The following is a 15,527-nucleotide window of genomic DNA, read 5'->3' as shown; positions in this document are numbered from 1 at the left end:
CTCAATTGTGGTAAACCTTTCATTCTCTGCCCATTGTTACTGGTCAATAATTCAGGAAGGGGGTACATGAAGGTAGGTTGTTAGGAAATGTAAATAGCTTATTTGTGTTCTTTCATCTGTCCAATTAAGAGACAGAGAAAAATTAAACTTCCCAGGAAGTGAATTACTTTTTTCTCATTATTTTCTTCTGCTATCACAGTTAACAGTTTCTTCAGAATATAGTTTAAATTTTTACTACCAAGCCTTCTTTATAAAGGTCTCTTTATATTTCTTTACAAAAGGACAATTGAAATATCTCTAAAAGAACCTTACTTCTCTATGTATCATCCATAAATTCCTTGTAGATCTTCATAGATCAAAGTTGAACCCACAATTTTCCCTACCTCCATTAGGAAGAAGTCCTGTTAGAAATCAGTTGTGACTGAACCCCCGAAGTTCTGGTGATACTGCCCTTTCTGCAACATTTCATTTGGCTCTTAAAGATATGGTAAAAATATCTATAGTCTCTGTGGGAGAGCCTACTCAAATAGAAATGATAGTAATAATATATCAATAAGCTAGTATATGTAATCAAGTAATAAATGTTTTGGAGATGCATGCTCAAAATATTTGTATTGTAGTCATTCAAGAACAAAAAGTTGGGAGATGACTCTATTCTAAAACACAGGGCCATAGTTTTAGAACTGGAAGGGACTTAGGTTCCACGTAGTCCAACACTGCATTTTACAGAGAGGTTAAGTACTTGTCAGAGTGACATAGGTAGTAAGAAGAAGAATCTATTTTTGAAGAGCTGAACATTACTTAAGGACCAGTTTAGACTTAAAGATTTTAGTTGATGGAAAGGAGCATGGTATAGTTGAAAGAGTGCTGAGATAGCTCAAATTTGAACTCAGATATTTAGTAATTGACATTGGCAAACTTTACTTTTCACTACTTAAATTTCTTTATTAACAAAAGAGGAATAATAATACTACTTCAAAAGGTTGTCAAGAGAATCAAGTGATAAAGTATAAGAAAAATGTTTGACAAACATTAAAACTCTATATAAATTTCAGTTATTTATTTGTATATTAATTTTCCTTTCATCTTTTGCAATGGGGATCAAATAAAAATGGTACTGAGACAAGTTGTCATCTCACTATATTTTAATGTACAGTCCTCTACATACTCAAGTTCTGGTGGCTATAATGTTTGCTTTTGGTAGTTAAGTCAAAGAATGTGATCCCCATTTCTGCAGGATTGTTAAAAATATCCCCAGTACAATTCCAGTAGCAGACAGAACAACCAGGATGTTGTACACCTCTTTCTGTTCTGATATGTTTCTAATTTTCTCTGTTAGGCATTTATATTTTTAATACTTTTGTTCTTTGTAATTTGGAGTTCATGTGGATTTAATAGAGTAACGTCAAAAATATTTTTGGTTCCAAACCATGTCTAGGCAGTTGTGACTGTTCAGTTCTGGAATAGTTCATTTGTTACATTCCCCTTAATAGTTTGAAATTTTTATTTGTAGGATAGGGATTTGTCATTTTTCAGTCCATGAAATGTATTGGGCCTCTCATGCATAATTCTAGCCACCAGATCATGTCTTGTGAGGCATTCTATAAGAGCTAAACTTTTAAATCCTGCAGTGATGTATTTCACAGATTTCACACTTTTCTTTCATAATTTGCATTTATATTTGAGGAAAACTCTCATGTAATATCTGATGATAATGTTGTGGCCCTGGGTTTACTTCTCTTTCCATAAACAAATGCATGACTAAGTTATTTATTCAGCAGTTGTTTTTTTGTGGGAATATCATTGGATGAATTTATGTTTATATTTTACATGGAAGATCTTTTGGTTCCCTCATTAGAAAGTTATTGAATTAAGTCTTTCCTGGGTTCTATCTGGAGGTGCCCCATTTTTGGTTACAATAGTTCAACAAATCTAATGGGATGTAACCATTCTTATCTTTACTCTTTATTACTTGGTGAAGTGATCTTTGCCTCTGTGAAGATTATTTCTGTAGGTTTTTTACCTGTTTATTATATGCTTTAAGAATGTCTATCAGTTTTCTTACTCCTTTTTTGGCATGGAAATCTTTTTTTTTTGAATTCTGATATCTTCTTTTTATTAATCAATCAATTAATTAATTAATTTATCTATCTATTTATTTATTCATCTATTTATTTATTTGTTTATTTGACATATTTAGTTTTCAGCATTGATTTTCACAAGAGTTTGAATTACGAATTTTCTCCCCATTTCTACCCTCCCACCCACTCCAAGATGGCATATTTTCTGGTTGCCCCGTTCCCCAGTCAGCATTCCCTTCTGTCACCCCTCCCATCCCCTTTTCCCTTCCTTTCTTGTAGGGCAAGATAAATTTCTATACCCCATTGCCTGTGTATCTTATTTCCTAGTTGTGTGCAAAAACTTATTTTTTGTTTGTTTTTGAACATCTGGTTTTAAAACTTTGAGTTCCAAATTCTCTCCCCTCTTCCCTCACCACACACTCTCCCTAAAAAGGCAAGCAATTCAACATAGGCCACATGCATATCATAATGTAAAACCCTTCCACAATACTCATGTAATGAAAGACTAACTATATTTTGCTCCTTCCTAACCTATCCCCCTTTATTGAATTTTCTCCCTTGACCCTGTCCCTTTTCGAAAGTGTTTGTTTTTGATTACATCCTCCCCCATCTGTCTTCCTTTCTATAATCCCCCCTTTTTCATCTTCTTCCTCCTTCTTTCCTGTGGGGTAAGATACCCAATTGAGTGTGTATGTTATTCCCTCCTCAGGTCAAATCCAATGAGAGCAAGATTCATTCATTCCCCCTGACCTGCCCCCTCTTCCCTTCTTACAGAACTGCTTTTTCTCACCACTTTTATGCGAGATAATTTACTCCACTCTATCTCTCCCTTTCTTCCTCTCTCAATACATTCCTCTCTCATCCCTTAATTTGATTTTTTTAGATATCATCCCTTCATATTCAATTCACCCTATGCCCTCTGTTTAGCAAGTCATTGACTTGTTTTTCATGGTTTTCTTGCATCATTCTCATTTCTCTTCCCAATTTTTCCTGTACTTCTCTAACTTGCTTTTCCAAATCCTTTTTGGGCTCTTCCATGGCCTGAGACCAGTTCAGGTTTTTCTTGGAGGCTTTTGATGTAGGTACTTTGACCTTGTTGACCTCTTCTGGCTGTATGTTTTGGTCTTCTTTGTCACCAGAGAAAGATTTCAAAGTCTGAGACTGAATCTGAGTGTATTTTCACTGCCTGTTCATTTTCCCAGCCAACTACTTGACCTTTGAAATTTTTGTTGGGCTATGACTGCTTGTAGAGTAGAGAGTACTATGTCCCAAGCTTGAGGTACTGCGCTACTGTTTTCAGAGCTACTTCTATACAGCAAGCTCTGACACACCAGCACTCCTTCTCTCCAAAGAACCACCAACCAGGATAGTGGTCCAGATTCAGGCAGAGCAAAGCAGGCTTTGCAATCCCACTCTAGTCCTCCACTTAATTCCTCCCACCAGGTCAGCCTGGGGCCAGAAGCAACTGAAGCTGTAGCTCTGCAGCTGCACCACCTCTGCTGTCCCTGGAGCACTGGCCAAACTGCGAAATCCTTTCACTTCTTGCAGCTTTTCCCACTAACCTTCTCTGTTTTCTTTGGTGTTTGTGGGTTGAGAAGTCTGGTAACTGCCACAGCTCACTGATTCAGGGCACTAGGGCCTGTTCTGCTGGGCTCCTGGTCTGGTTGGTCCTGCTGCTGCCTACACTGGGCTCTACTCCTCTCTGCTCCCAGCTGCATGCATGATAGACCTCACCTAGCAACCATCCAGGCTGTCCTGGGCTGGAGCCCTGCTTCCCTCTGCTATTTTGTGGGTTCTGCAGTTCTAGAATTTATTCAGAGACATTTTTATAGGTTTTGGAAGGGACTTGGTGGGGGAGCTCATGCAAGACCCTGTTTTCCAGCCGCCATTTTGGTTCCGCTCCCTTGGCATGGAAATCTTAATCTTACCATAACTGCAATAGAATGATCATCACTGTCCACTAAAATTGTTTGGATTTTTGTGGTGATACTTTCAAAAACAGTTTTGGTCTATTTTAAAATTCAGAACGTATGTACTCAGTCTCATATTTCATAGACATTAACTCCTATATATATATATATATATATATATATATATATATATATATATTCTTCCATTCAATTTTGATTTTTGGGTGCCAGTAATCTTCTAAAATATTTAGTCATACCTTTCTCTTTGATATCTTTGTTCATGGACACCAAGGAATGTGTAATTATTGCCTTCATAAATTGTACCTTCATGACCTCTAAATTTGAGCTCAAACTTTTCAAATCAATTTACATTAATTGGAGTCCAAATTATATTCTTTGGCCATTGGAAAAAATATGCCACAAAGTGAGGGTGCTCTTTAATGTGTTTTCTATGAAGGTATTATAACTTGATGTCTTCCATGTGCATTGAGCTATTGTATGTGTATGTTGATATTGTACATTGAACAAGTAAGATGTTTTGCTTTTATTTCTTTTTATAAACTTGTAAACTATTTTTAGTTCTATTGAGGAGAGAAGATAATGAGTTTAAGGCTAGGAAGAACCCTAATGTGCTGGAAGTGTTTCCCTGAAAAATTGCCATTTTTAAATTATTTGCTTTGGATAATATTTTGTTGGTGGTATGTTTTGAATGGTGAACAGTTTTCCACAAAGATTCCAAACATTTTCCTATCTCTCATGTAATTATTTATTTTTATATATTTTCATTAGAGAAGTCATGAGTGTAAAACTGATTCATAGGTCTTTCTTGATCGTACTTTGCCTCTTTTAGTTGTCAATGTCATCTACAACCAAAGATTTCTTATAAGATTTGTAGTGGTACTTATGATTTGTTCACATTTATCTTTTCTTACTTTGGTACCAGAATATGAAGAACATCTACTCACTCTGATTTTCTACATGTCAAAATCATCATCATAACTTTCTCTTCTTATTTCCTTTGCCAACATTGTCATTGTCATTATCATTATTAAGATTACCTTAATGGAAGGATGATGAGAGATAAGAGGGAATTTCTTCAGAAACAGGCTATAAAAGATGCCATACTGATTATTAACTAATCCTAACTGCATCCCTAGATTCCCAAAGGTGTAGTTTCCATATCTCATGCTTTGAAAAGTCCTTTCTAAATGTGAGCTATTGAAAGGTAATCGTTAGATCTCTTTAAAATGTTCAAAATATTGTATATACTTCATCTCATTTGATCCTCAGAACAGTAATATATGGCAAATGCTTTAGATAGTATTCCTACTCTATAGAGAAGAAATTCAGATTGAGTGCCCATAATTACAGAGATTCTGAGCATTGAAAATGGAATTTGAAACCATATCTCTCCTGAATCCAAGTCCAACACTTTTTAGGTCTCTGCCTTTGTTTCTTAGGTTTAGGTCAAGAGATATTTACTTCTTGTCTTTGTGTCAAGAAAGCACATTTGCTCACATAATCTCTTATCTAGGGACCTGTCAAATGATATGTAATTCCTGGACCTTTTGTTATTATCTCTACTATTTGCTGTCCAAGTTCTACATAGCCTTTATTTTTACAGGATTTGATCATATCATCCGAATACAAGTTTTCTTCAAGGATGCAGAGATCTCATGTCTTAAGTCCTCTGAATTCTTACATATATTTTGTAGAGAAAAGACATTTCATTTTCATGGCAATCATTTCCTACTGAGGTAAATTAAGGAAGTCTCTTATGTTTTCAATGCCTTGGATTAAAACTACAAAAAATATATTTGCAGACATTTTTTCACAAGTAATTTTGAAATATCCAAGACTAGAAATATTGGACAACTTTGCAAGAACTTTTCCATACTCAGCAGATGGTACTTTATAGAGAATCACATTTGCTGACTCAAGCCATTGATGGCAAGTCAGAGAAAATTTGTTATCTCTCTTTGTGTTTTGCTTGTGGGAAACAAAGATTGCAGCTTTAAACATGTTCTTCCAGCAAGTTACTGAAAGGGAAAGAAAAAAGCATTTGTGTAAGGAAATTGATAACATCTACTTGTGAAGGAACACCATTTCTGAGATAAAATGTTGAGAGAGCCAATAATAGTTCAGAGCATGAGACAGATAACTGCTCAATAGTTGAATATACTGAGAGTGCTGGTTTGCAGTCAGAGCAATGACAGGTAACAATGGTTATGTTCTACCTGGACATTTGTGAGTAAATTGTTTTTTAGAATTTTAAAGTTTATAACTGACAAAGTTACAAATCAAATGTGGGACCTACAGGAAAATTGTATAATAATTGTTCAATTCATACCTTATAGAAAGATGGATTTTTTGCACTTTACGTCATAAAGCAACAAGTCACTGACTCCCAGGAGGGTCTAATTAGAGACATTAGAAAATGTTAAGCAGCCAGGAAAATGTTTTGAGAAGAAACTACAGAAAGAGATAGCACAAGAGGCAGGAAAGTAAGCTGAGTACAGAAGTCACAAAATACTGGGAAGAGAAGACAAAGAAGGCTTCTGGATGAGGCAGCTGACCAGCTGACTTTAATTCTTTAGTTGGAAACTTGCTGATTTGAAGATAGACTTTGCTTGGCTGATTAATTGAAGAAAAAGTTGGAAGCTAAAGGGAGGAGAGTGGAACTCTATTGCTGTTTGTACTTACAGTCCCTGGCACTTAGCTAACAAGTGTCTGAGTAAGGATTTGAACACAGGTCTTCTTGACTCTAAGTACCACCCTCTAGCTGCCTTGAGGGCTTTTTTCCTAAGTTTACAAATGCACTCCAGGATTGACTATTAGTCCCAATCCCCTTAGTTTTGAAGCACCAGCCTCAGTATATGTGAGGAGCTAAGAAACCAGCTAAACAGGATGGTAACTTTGTAATAATTCATCTCAGCAAATCTGTATCATAAGTTGACTATGAACTGTCAGATAATCATTTATAAAATGTCAATTTTAAAAAAGAATTTGCATACCAAACTTCAAGATACTGAGGACAATCTTAAAACTCTTGGTTTGCAATAAATTATGCTATGATCTATGTACTGGAACACTTTCTAATGAGTAAATTCTACAGTGAAAGGAAGAATCAAGCCAGAGACCAGACTTAAAGTGACCTGAGCGAACATAAATAAAGGGCTTGATCCTTCACCTCTCATCCTGGTCAGTAGCTCTAAGGAAGAATGCCTCTATCATACAGCCCTTCAAGTATAACATGGAGTGTAGAGCCCTAGAATGGTCATCTCCCTCCAGGAAAAATGTTGCTTACCGAAAAGGTACTGGAGAGGCAATATCGCAGAGTTCTAGTTAATAGTGAAATATAGTTAAAAACAGTTAAGCCACCTTACTGATATTATAAACATTGATAACTTAAATATGTGAGGGCATAAAAGGCATAGCTTGGAGGAAGAGTATAGGATTATGTGAGGATAAATGAAAAGTGACACAGTGACTGAAATATTAATTTTGCTGTTATATGTCAATGAGTGGACAAATTAACCAAAGTTGAGAAAACATGCTAAAGTAGAGGTGTGGCTACATTTTAAAACCGGTCAAGGAGCTTTGCTGGCCCTTCAGAGGTGTTCCCTTTCTTTCTTTCTGAGAATGTACACTTGTAGCTCCCTGCAGAATGAAAAGGAGATGCAATATTTAAAATGGAGAAATTTGGAGGGGAGAACAGCTAAGAATCAGGGACAGGTATTTTGATGCTCTGTTGTTGTATTTGTGACTATGCACAAGTTTTTGAAAGCAATTTGGAATTCTATACAAGAGGTTACCAAACCCTATGTACCCTTTGAACCAGTTATATCACTGCTAGGCCTATTCCCTCAAAAAAGATCATGTAAAGAGGGAAAGGTCTGTTTTGTTAAAAAAAAATTATAGCAGCTCTTTCTGTAGTTGTACAAAAACCCTGGAAAATAAGAGAATATCCAACAACTCATTAATGGCTGAATAAATTGTTGTATATGAATGTGGTGGGCTATTACTCCTCTAAGAATTAAGAAATAGATGATTACAAAAGACTTTTATAAATTGATGAAGTCAGAAATGGGCAGATCTAGGAGAGTCATTTATAGAACAGTGTAAAAATAAATAGCTTCGTGATCCAGGGTGGGAGAACACTGGGTGTGCAAAGCTTGCGATGATCCCCAGGACTCCCAGCCCAGCATGGGAGCCTGTCAGTCTGTTTATCAGGGTTATAGCAGGTAGCAGCACAGCACCTGCAGCCATGTGAGCAATTACTCCTGAAGGTTGCATCCCACAGTCTAAAGGTTTGAAAATTGCCTTCTTGGACTTCTGGAGGCCATGATGACCATGTAGAATGGCTCTCATCCCTCACTCACCCACCTAGATAATACTCCCTTGAGAGAAACCCTGAAATAGAGGAGCCATAAGTGGGGCTTCAGTAGCCTTTTAGCTTGAGAAGTTGGGGAGAGGGTCCTTATCATGGTGGTGGAAGGAGACCAGTGCAGGAAGTCCCAGGAGACTGCATCTCAGCAGAACAGTGGTAGTTCCTGAGCCTTAGGAGGGTGGACACAGCAATTATCAACACCAGGACCCCAGACTTACCTTTGCATAGCCAGGGGAAGTGGCAGACATCAGACATCAGTGCAGAAAATGGCTGTATCACAGTACTAAGAGAAGAGGAGTCTTCCAACAGCCAAACCACCCCCTCTCCCACATCTCACAAAACCAGAGGCTAGAACACATAAAGCCAATAACTATGCCCACAATTCCCTGAACAAGAAGCCTGGGACAGGGCACCCTGAACCCTAGAAGAAGAAATCCACTTTAAAGCCAGGAAAAAGTTAAACAACATGAAGAAGAACTCCAGGAAACCGAGGACTATTGATTCTTTTTATGGAGACAAGGAAAATCAAAATACCAGTTTGGAAGAGGACAGCATGGACACTATACCCACATCTGAAACCTCAAAAGGGAATGTGAACTGGTCTCAAGCCCAAAAAGCATTCCCAGAAGAGATCAAGGAGGATTTTAAAAACCAAATTAGAGAGGTTAAAGAAAAAATGGAAAAAAAAATCACTAATGAAAACAAATCTTTAAAGAATAAAATTGACAAAATGACTAAGGAGATTCAGAATCTAGTTAGATAAAATGACATCCTGAAAAGCAAAATAAATGAAATGGAATAGGAGGCCCAATAGTAAAATGAAGACAGCAATTCACTAAAAATTAGAATTGAGCAAGTAGAAGCTAATGAGTCTATGAGGCGTCAAAGTCAGTCAAACAAAATCTAAAGAATGAAAAAATGGAATATCTAATTGGAAAAACAACTAACCTGGAAAATAGATCCAGGAGAGACAATCTAAAAAATTGTTGGTCTACCAGAAAGAAAGTATTATGAGGGCAGAGTTTATAATTTCAAAGAGGATAATACATATGTCTGAAAGGTTCGGAACTGCCAGATATAAGGAATTCTCTAGATAGGAGGAAGAAGAATCAAAGCATGTATTTAAACTCCAAAGTAACAGACGCATGAACCAGCATCCCCATTTTGATATTTTGATCAAAAGCTTCCAGGCCCAAAAAGTCCGCCTCACAAGAGTAACCAGGAGGCCACAAAGAAGCATGATGGTATAAAGCAAAATCATATACATGCTTCCCCTCTATGGTAAAAAGGTTACCCACTGGCCTCAAGTCCTTGTTCAGCACTTCTCAATCCACACGTAAGTCAGCTCTGCTACCAGCAGCTCCTGCTTCAGCTTCAGCTGTAGCAGCCTCTGGCTCCAACGGAAGCTGTTTTTAACCACCCGGCTAGCAGCTTCTGCGGGGGTGTAGCTGACACACCGGGGAAGCACAGGTTCTTTCGATCTGCTTAAGCAAGGTGAAGAGGTTGACTGGGAAAGGACAGGTTCTTTTGATCTGCTTAATCAAGGGAAGCAAGGTGAAGGGGCCGACAAGCTTACTTTAATCCAGCATTCAGTCAGTTCAGGGGAAAACACCAGCACCCTGAACTTCAGAACATTCATTTAGTTCAGGAGAAAAAGTCAAACTATTCAAGGGCACTTGTTGACTAAGTGCTAAGGAGCCCATTTTTGGTTACCAACACAGAGAGACAATCTAAGAATTGTTGGTCTACCAGAAAGCCATGATGAAAAAAGAGCCTGAACAGTATCTTTCAAGAAATCATCAAAGATAACTGCCCAGAGGTCCTAGAACCAGAGGGCAAAATAGTCATCAAGAGAAACCACTGATCAAGCCCTGAAAGAGATCCCAAATTGAAAACTCCAAGAAATATTATAGCCAAATTCCAGAATCATCAGGTCAAGGAGAAAATACTGCAAGCAGCCAGAAAGAAACAATTCAAATATTATGGAACTACAGTCAGGATCATGCAGGATCTTTTAGCTTCTACAAAAAATGACAGGAGAAATTGGACTATGATATTCCAAAAGGCAAAGGAGTTTGGACTACAACTAAGGCTCTTTTTGTAGTAGCAAAGAATTGGAAATCAAGGGGATGTCCCTCAATTAGGAAATCCTGAACAAGTTGTGGCATATGAAGGAAATGGAATACTATTTTGCCTTAAGAAATGGGGAAGATATGGACTTCATAATAACCTGGAAAAACCTACATGATGTAATGCTGAGTGAGCAGAGCAGAAGCAGGAGAACATTATACACAACCATAGATATATGGATTCTGTGATGACTAATCCTGATAGACTTTGCTCTTCTCATCAATACAAAGTTCAAGGACAACTACAAAGGACTCATGATGGAGAGAGCTATCTACATCCAAAGAAATAACTATGGAGTCAGAATGCAGATTGAGGCACCCTGTATGCTCTCCATTTTTTCACTTGGTTTTTCTTTTTTTTTCTCTTTTTTGTTTCTTCTTTTTCATGTTTCATTCCATTGGTCATAATTCTTCTTTACAACTTGACTATTATGTATTTTAGTTCAATGTGAAGTTACATGTAGAAGATACATCAGATTCCATGCCATCTTGGGGAGGGGGTGAGGGGGGAAGTAAATCAGGAACTCAAAATTATGTGGAACTGAGTGTTGTAAATAAATAATAAATAAATAAATAAATAAAGTTTACACCTCAGAAAAAGTTCAATTAAATATTTGTTGATCTCTTTATTTTCTTCCTACAAAAGCTCTTTATTCAGTGAAGTTTCTTCTTTTTTATTTCCATTTTTGGTAACTTCTTGTTCGATTTTTCAGGATTTTTATTTTTATTTAAATAAGTGGTTTTAAAGTTTCTTTTTCTAGGAACCATGATGGGGTGCATAGTGGAAGAGGTCATGTCACAGTATGTGGATTATTGCCATGCTGCTCTTACCAAAAAGCAAAATTGACTGGCATCTGATATTTTAACTCCTTCCTTCATTTATGCATTCCTTTATTCAAAAATCAAAATAAGAATCAACCTGAAGAAATTTATATTTTATTGGAGTTGGAGGTGGATAGACCAATATATACCTATAGAAGTAAGTACAAAATAAAAATTTGTGTGCGTATATGTGTGTGTGTAGGTTAACATAAGCTCTCATGTATCCAAATGGTGTGTGAGGGTAGAGGATCTAACTTCTTTAAAACCTTAATATCCCTGGCTTTATTATTATACATGGTAAGGAGGATATTTTCCTCTGGACACCAATAGGAGAACTCTGTCTAACCACTTTGATTCCATGTTGACAGGAGAACATGGATGTATCTTCCTGAGAGCTCAGTTTGGGACTGTAACCCTCTGATCTAACACTTTGCTTTTATTCTCTGAATCATGTAGAAAAGTCCTAGAGATGGTGGCTGCATAAAATGTTGTTCAAGAGAGAAATTCTCAGAATGAAAGTTAGAAGAAAATGGGTGAAGTCCCATGTGTGAATTTAAAGGCTGAGGAGAAGATTGAATCCCTTGGGAGAAAAAAAATTAGCTTCTATATTACAGTGTGTAAACATGGACATGTAATGAGTACTCCCTGAAGAGTCTGATTCCAGGGAGAAAACATGCTCAATCCTCCCTGTGTTTCCAATATAGTCCACATGAAGATCATATCCAGAATAAAACCTTCAGTTTCCTATCACCTATTGATTATTGTGACATTTCTAGGCACTATTTCCTCCCCTAAATCTGGAGCGCTCCCCAGGTGAAGTCATAGTCACAATCTGTGATCTTTATAGCTCAAAGCATCTCTTAATTGAGTCAAAAAGCTGAGGTTTATGCTCGGATTGCTTCAGGAGAAAAGAGAGAAGAAGAGGGAGAATCTCTGCTCACCCTTATCAGAATTATTTCTCCTTCACCACCCAGGGGCTCAAAACTGGTAAAATCCATCACTGAAGTGTCTAGGCAAGAGAAGAGTGAGTGTGTAAGATATTCATTTTTGATTTTTTCTTTTTATTCTGTCCTCCCTGCTTTACCAAGCAGGGGATTTGAGGATTCTTTAAACTCTGTCCCTAAACTTAGCCACTGACTCATATATAGGTGTTTTGGTTTGATCTAGGGTAGAATGGGGAAGAGAACATGCAAAGATAATGTGGACCTTGACAATGTTAGTCCCTCACCTCCACAGGACTCTATACTCTGAAAAAGGGACTCTGGATTCAGTCTGAAGGCATTTGGGCTTTAAGTCAGAAAGACCTGAGTTCAAACCCAGCTTCAGGCACTAACAAGCTATGTGACCTTGGGCAATGCCTTAGTCTCTTTTTGCCTCAGTTTCCTCAAGTATAAATGGAATAGGAATAACACCCACTTTCCAGGGTTGTTATGAGGATCAAATGATTTAATACTTGTAAAAGATTTAAGGTAGTGCTTGACACATAACAAGTTCTATGTCAATGCTCTCAATGATTATTTTTATTACTAATAACCTTATTGGTAATATTGTTATTAATTAATATAATGTTAATAATAACACTTTTACTATAGGCATTTTCAGAACTCTTTGAGGTGCCCAGCATAGGGTATATTGTGGGGAATGGGGGAAAATACTCTTATTTTTCTTATTTCTTTTTACTTTGGAGTCTGAGGAACATCAGCTGTTGTTCTACAGGGGAACTCAGGAAGTTTTCTACAATCATCCAGCTCATGGAGACAGTTACTCAGCCCAACCAAAATTCCTGGATATCTTGGGGAAGATAAGAACAGAACCTGCATGGTATCATGATGATGTTTTCCAGACACTTCTAGAATTGCTTCATTTTCATAACTGGGGAAGAGGTTTGTTGAACTTATTTTGCTTCTAGTATAACTTTTTCCATCTCCTCATAGATCCTTCAAAAGGAGAATGTCTTTGGAAAATGCCTCTTCAGTGACTGAATTCATCCTTGCCAGCTTAACAGATCAACCAGAGCTCCAGCTACCCCTGTTCCTCCTGTTTATGTGGACTTATGTGATCACTATAGTGGGAAACATGGGATTGATCATTTTAATCAGGATGAATTCTCAGCTTCACACTCCAATGTATTATTTCCTCTTCAGCTTATCTTTCAATGATCTCTGCTACTCCTCTGTCTTTACTCCCAAAATGTTGATGAATTTTGTCCTAACCAAAAACATCATCTCTTATTCAGGGTGTATGGCTCAGCTCTATTTCTACTCCTTTTTTTGTTATTTCTGAAATCTATATGTTCACAATAATGGCTTATGATCGTTATGTTGCCATCTGTCATCCATTGCTGTATAATGTTACTATGTCCAATCAGGTGTGTTCATGGCTATTGGGTGGGGTATATGTAATGGGGTTTGTTGGTGCCATGGCCCACACTGGATGCATGTTGAGATTGTCCTTCTGTGATGCCAATATCATAAACCACTACATGTGTGATATTCTTCCCCTCCTCCAGCTCTCCTGTACCAGCACCTATGTCAATGAGTGGTGGTTTTCATTGTAGTGGGCATTAATCTCATAGTGCCAAGTGTCACCATCTTCACCTCCTATGCTCTCATCCTGTCCAGTATCCTGAATATGAGCTCCACTGAAGGCAGGTCCAAAGCCTTCAGCACCTGCAGCTCCCACATAGTTGCTGTTGCTCTTTTCTTTGGCTCAGCTTCATTCATGTATCTCAAGCCATCTTCATCAGACTCCATGGACCAGGACAAAGTATCTTCGGTCTTTTACACAAATGTTGGGCCCATGCTAAACCCTGTCATTTATAGTCTGAGGAATAAAGATGTTCAAGCTGCCTTGAGGAAAACATTGAAAAGAAAAATACTTTCCAGAACATGAGCAGGATTTTCATAATGTGAGTTGAATTCAAGGGTCAAAGTTTCCTTTTCTTTTCTTGGTTAATCAAAATTATCTCAGGAAGAAATCTTTACTGAAATTCTTTTCTCTTTATTCTCTATTGCCCAGCATTCTACCACCATGACTTAATTCTTTTGGTTTCATGAAGTAGTGGAAAGTGCTGATTTTAGAGCAAGCTGATCAGGGTATAAATCCTGGATGTTCTTTCTCTGTGACCTTTGGTCCCTTAACCTTGGTGGGCTTCAGCTTTCTCAATTGTGGTAAACCTTTCATTCTCTGCCCATTGTTACTGGTCAATAATTCAGGAAGGGAGTACATGAAGGTAGGTTGTTAGGAAATGTAAATAGCTTATTTGTGTTCTTTAATCTGTCCAATTAAGAGACAGAGAAAAATTAAACTTCCCAGGAAGTGAATGACTTTTTTCTCATTATTTTCTTCTGCTATCACAGGTAACAGTTTCTTCAGAATATAGTTTAAAATTTTACTACCAAGCCTTCTTTATAAAGTTCTCTTTATATTTCTTTACAAAAGGACAATTGAAATATCTCTAAAAGAATCTTCCTTCTCTCTGTATCATCCATAAATTCCTTGTAGATCTTCATAGATCAAAGTTGAACCCACAATTTTCCCTACCTCCATTAGGAAGAAGTCCTGTTAGAAATCAGTTGTGACTGAACCCATGAAGTTCTGGTGATACTGCCCTTTCTGCAACATTTCATTTGGCTCTTAAAGATATGGTAAAAATATGTATAGTCTCTGTGGGAGAGCCTACTCAAATAGAAATGATATTAATATTATATCAATAAGCTAGTATATGTAATCAAGTAATAAATGTTTTGGAGATGCATGCTCAAAATATTTGTATTGTAGTCATTCAAGAACAAAAAGTTGGGAGATGACTCTATTCTAAAACACAGGGCCATAGTTTTAGAACTGGAAGGGACTTAGGTTCCACGTAGTCCAACACTGCATTTTACAGAGAGGTTAAGTACTTGTCAGAGTGACATAGGTAGTAAGAAGAAGAATCTATTTTTGAAGAGCTGAACATTACTTAAGGACCAGTTTAGACTTAAAGATTTTAGTTGATGGAAAGGAGCACGGTATAGTTGAAAGAGTGCTGAGATATCTCAAATTTGAACTCAGATATTTAGTAATTGACATTGGCAAACTTTACTTTTCACTACTTAAATTTCTTTATTAACAAAAGAGGAATAATAATACTACTTCAAAAGGCTGTCAAGAGAATCAACTGATAAAATATAAGAAAAATGTTTGACAAACATTA

General features: G+C 37.1%; 1 pseudogene; it reads left to right on the top strand.

Moving 5' to 3' along the window:
• The first annotated feature begins 13,279 nt into the window (after positions 1 to 13,279).
• Positions 13,280 to 14,224, top strand: LOC118838050 (annotated as a pseudogene).
• The last annotated feature ends 1,303 nt before the right edge of the window (positions 14,225 to 15,527 follow it).

Source organism: Trichosurus vulpecula, chromosome 2, assembly GCF_011100635.1.
Source record: "Trichosurus vulpecula isolate mTriVul1 chromosome 2, mTriVul1.pri, whole genome shotgun sequence".
In the NCBI taxonomy this organism is placed as follows: Eukaryota; Metazoa; Chordata; class Mammalia; order Diprotodontia; family Phalangeridae; genus Trichosurus; species Trichosurus vulpecula.
The sequence above is the reverse complement of the archived record's forward strand: the minus strand, read 5'-3'. Positions and strand labels throughout refer to the sequence as shown.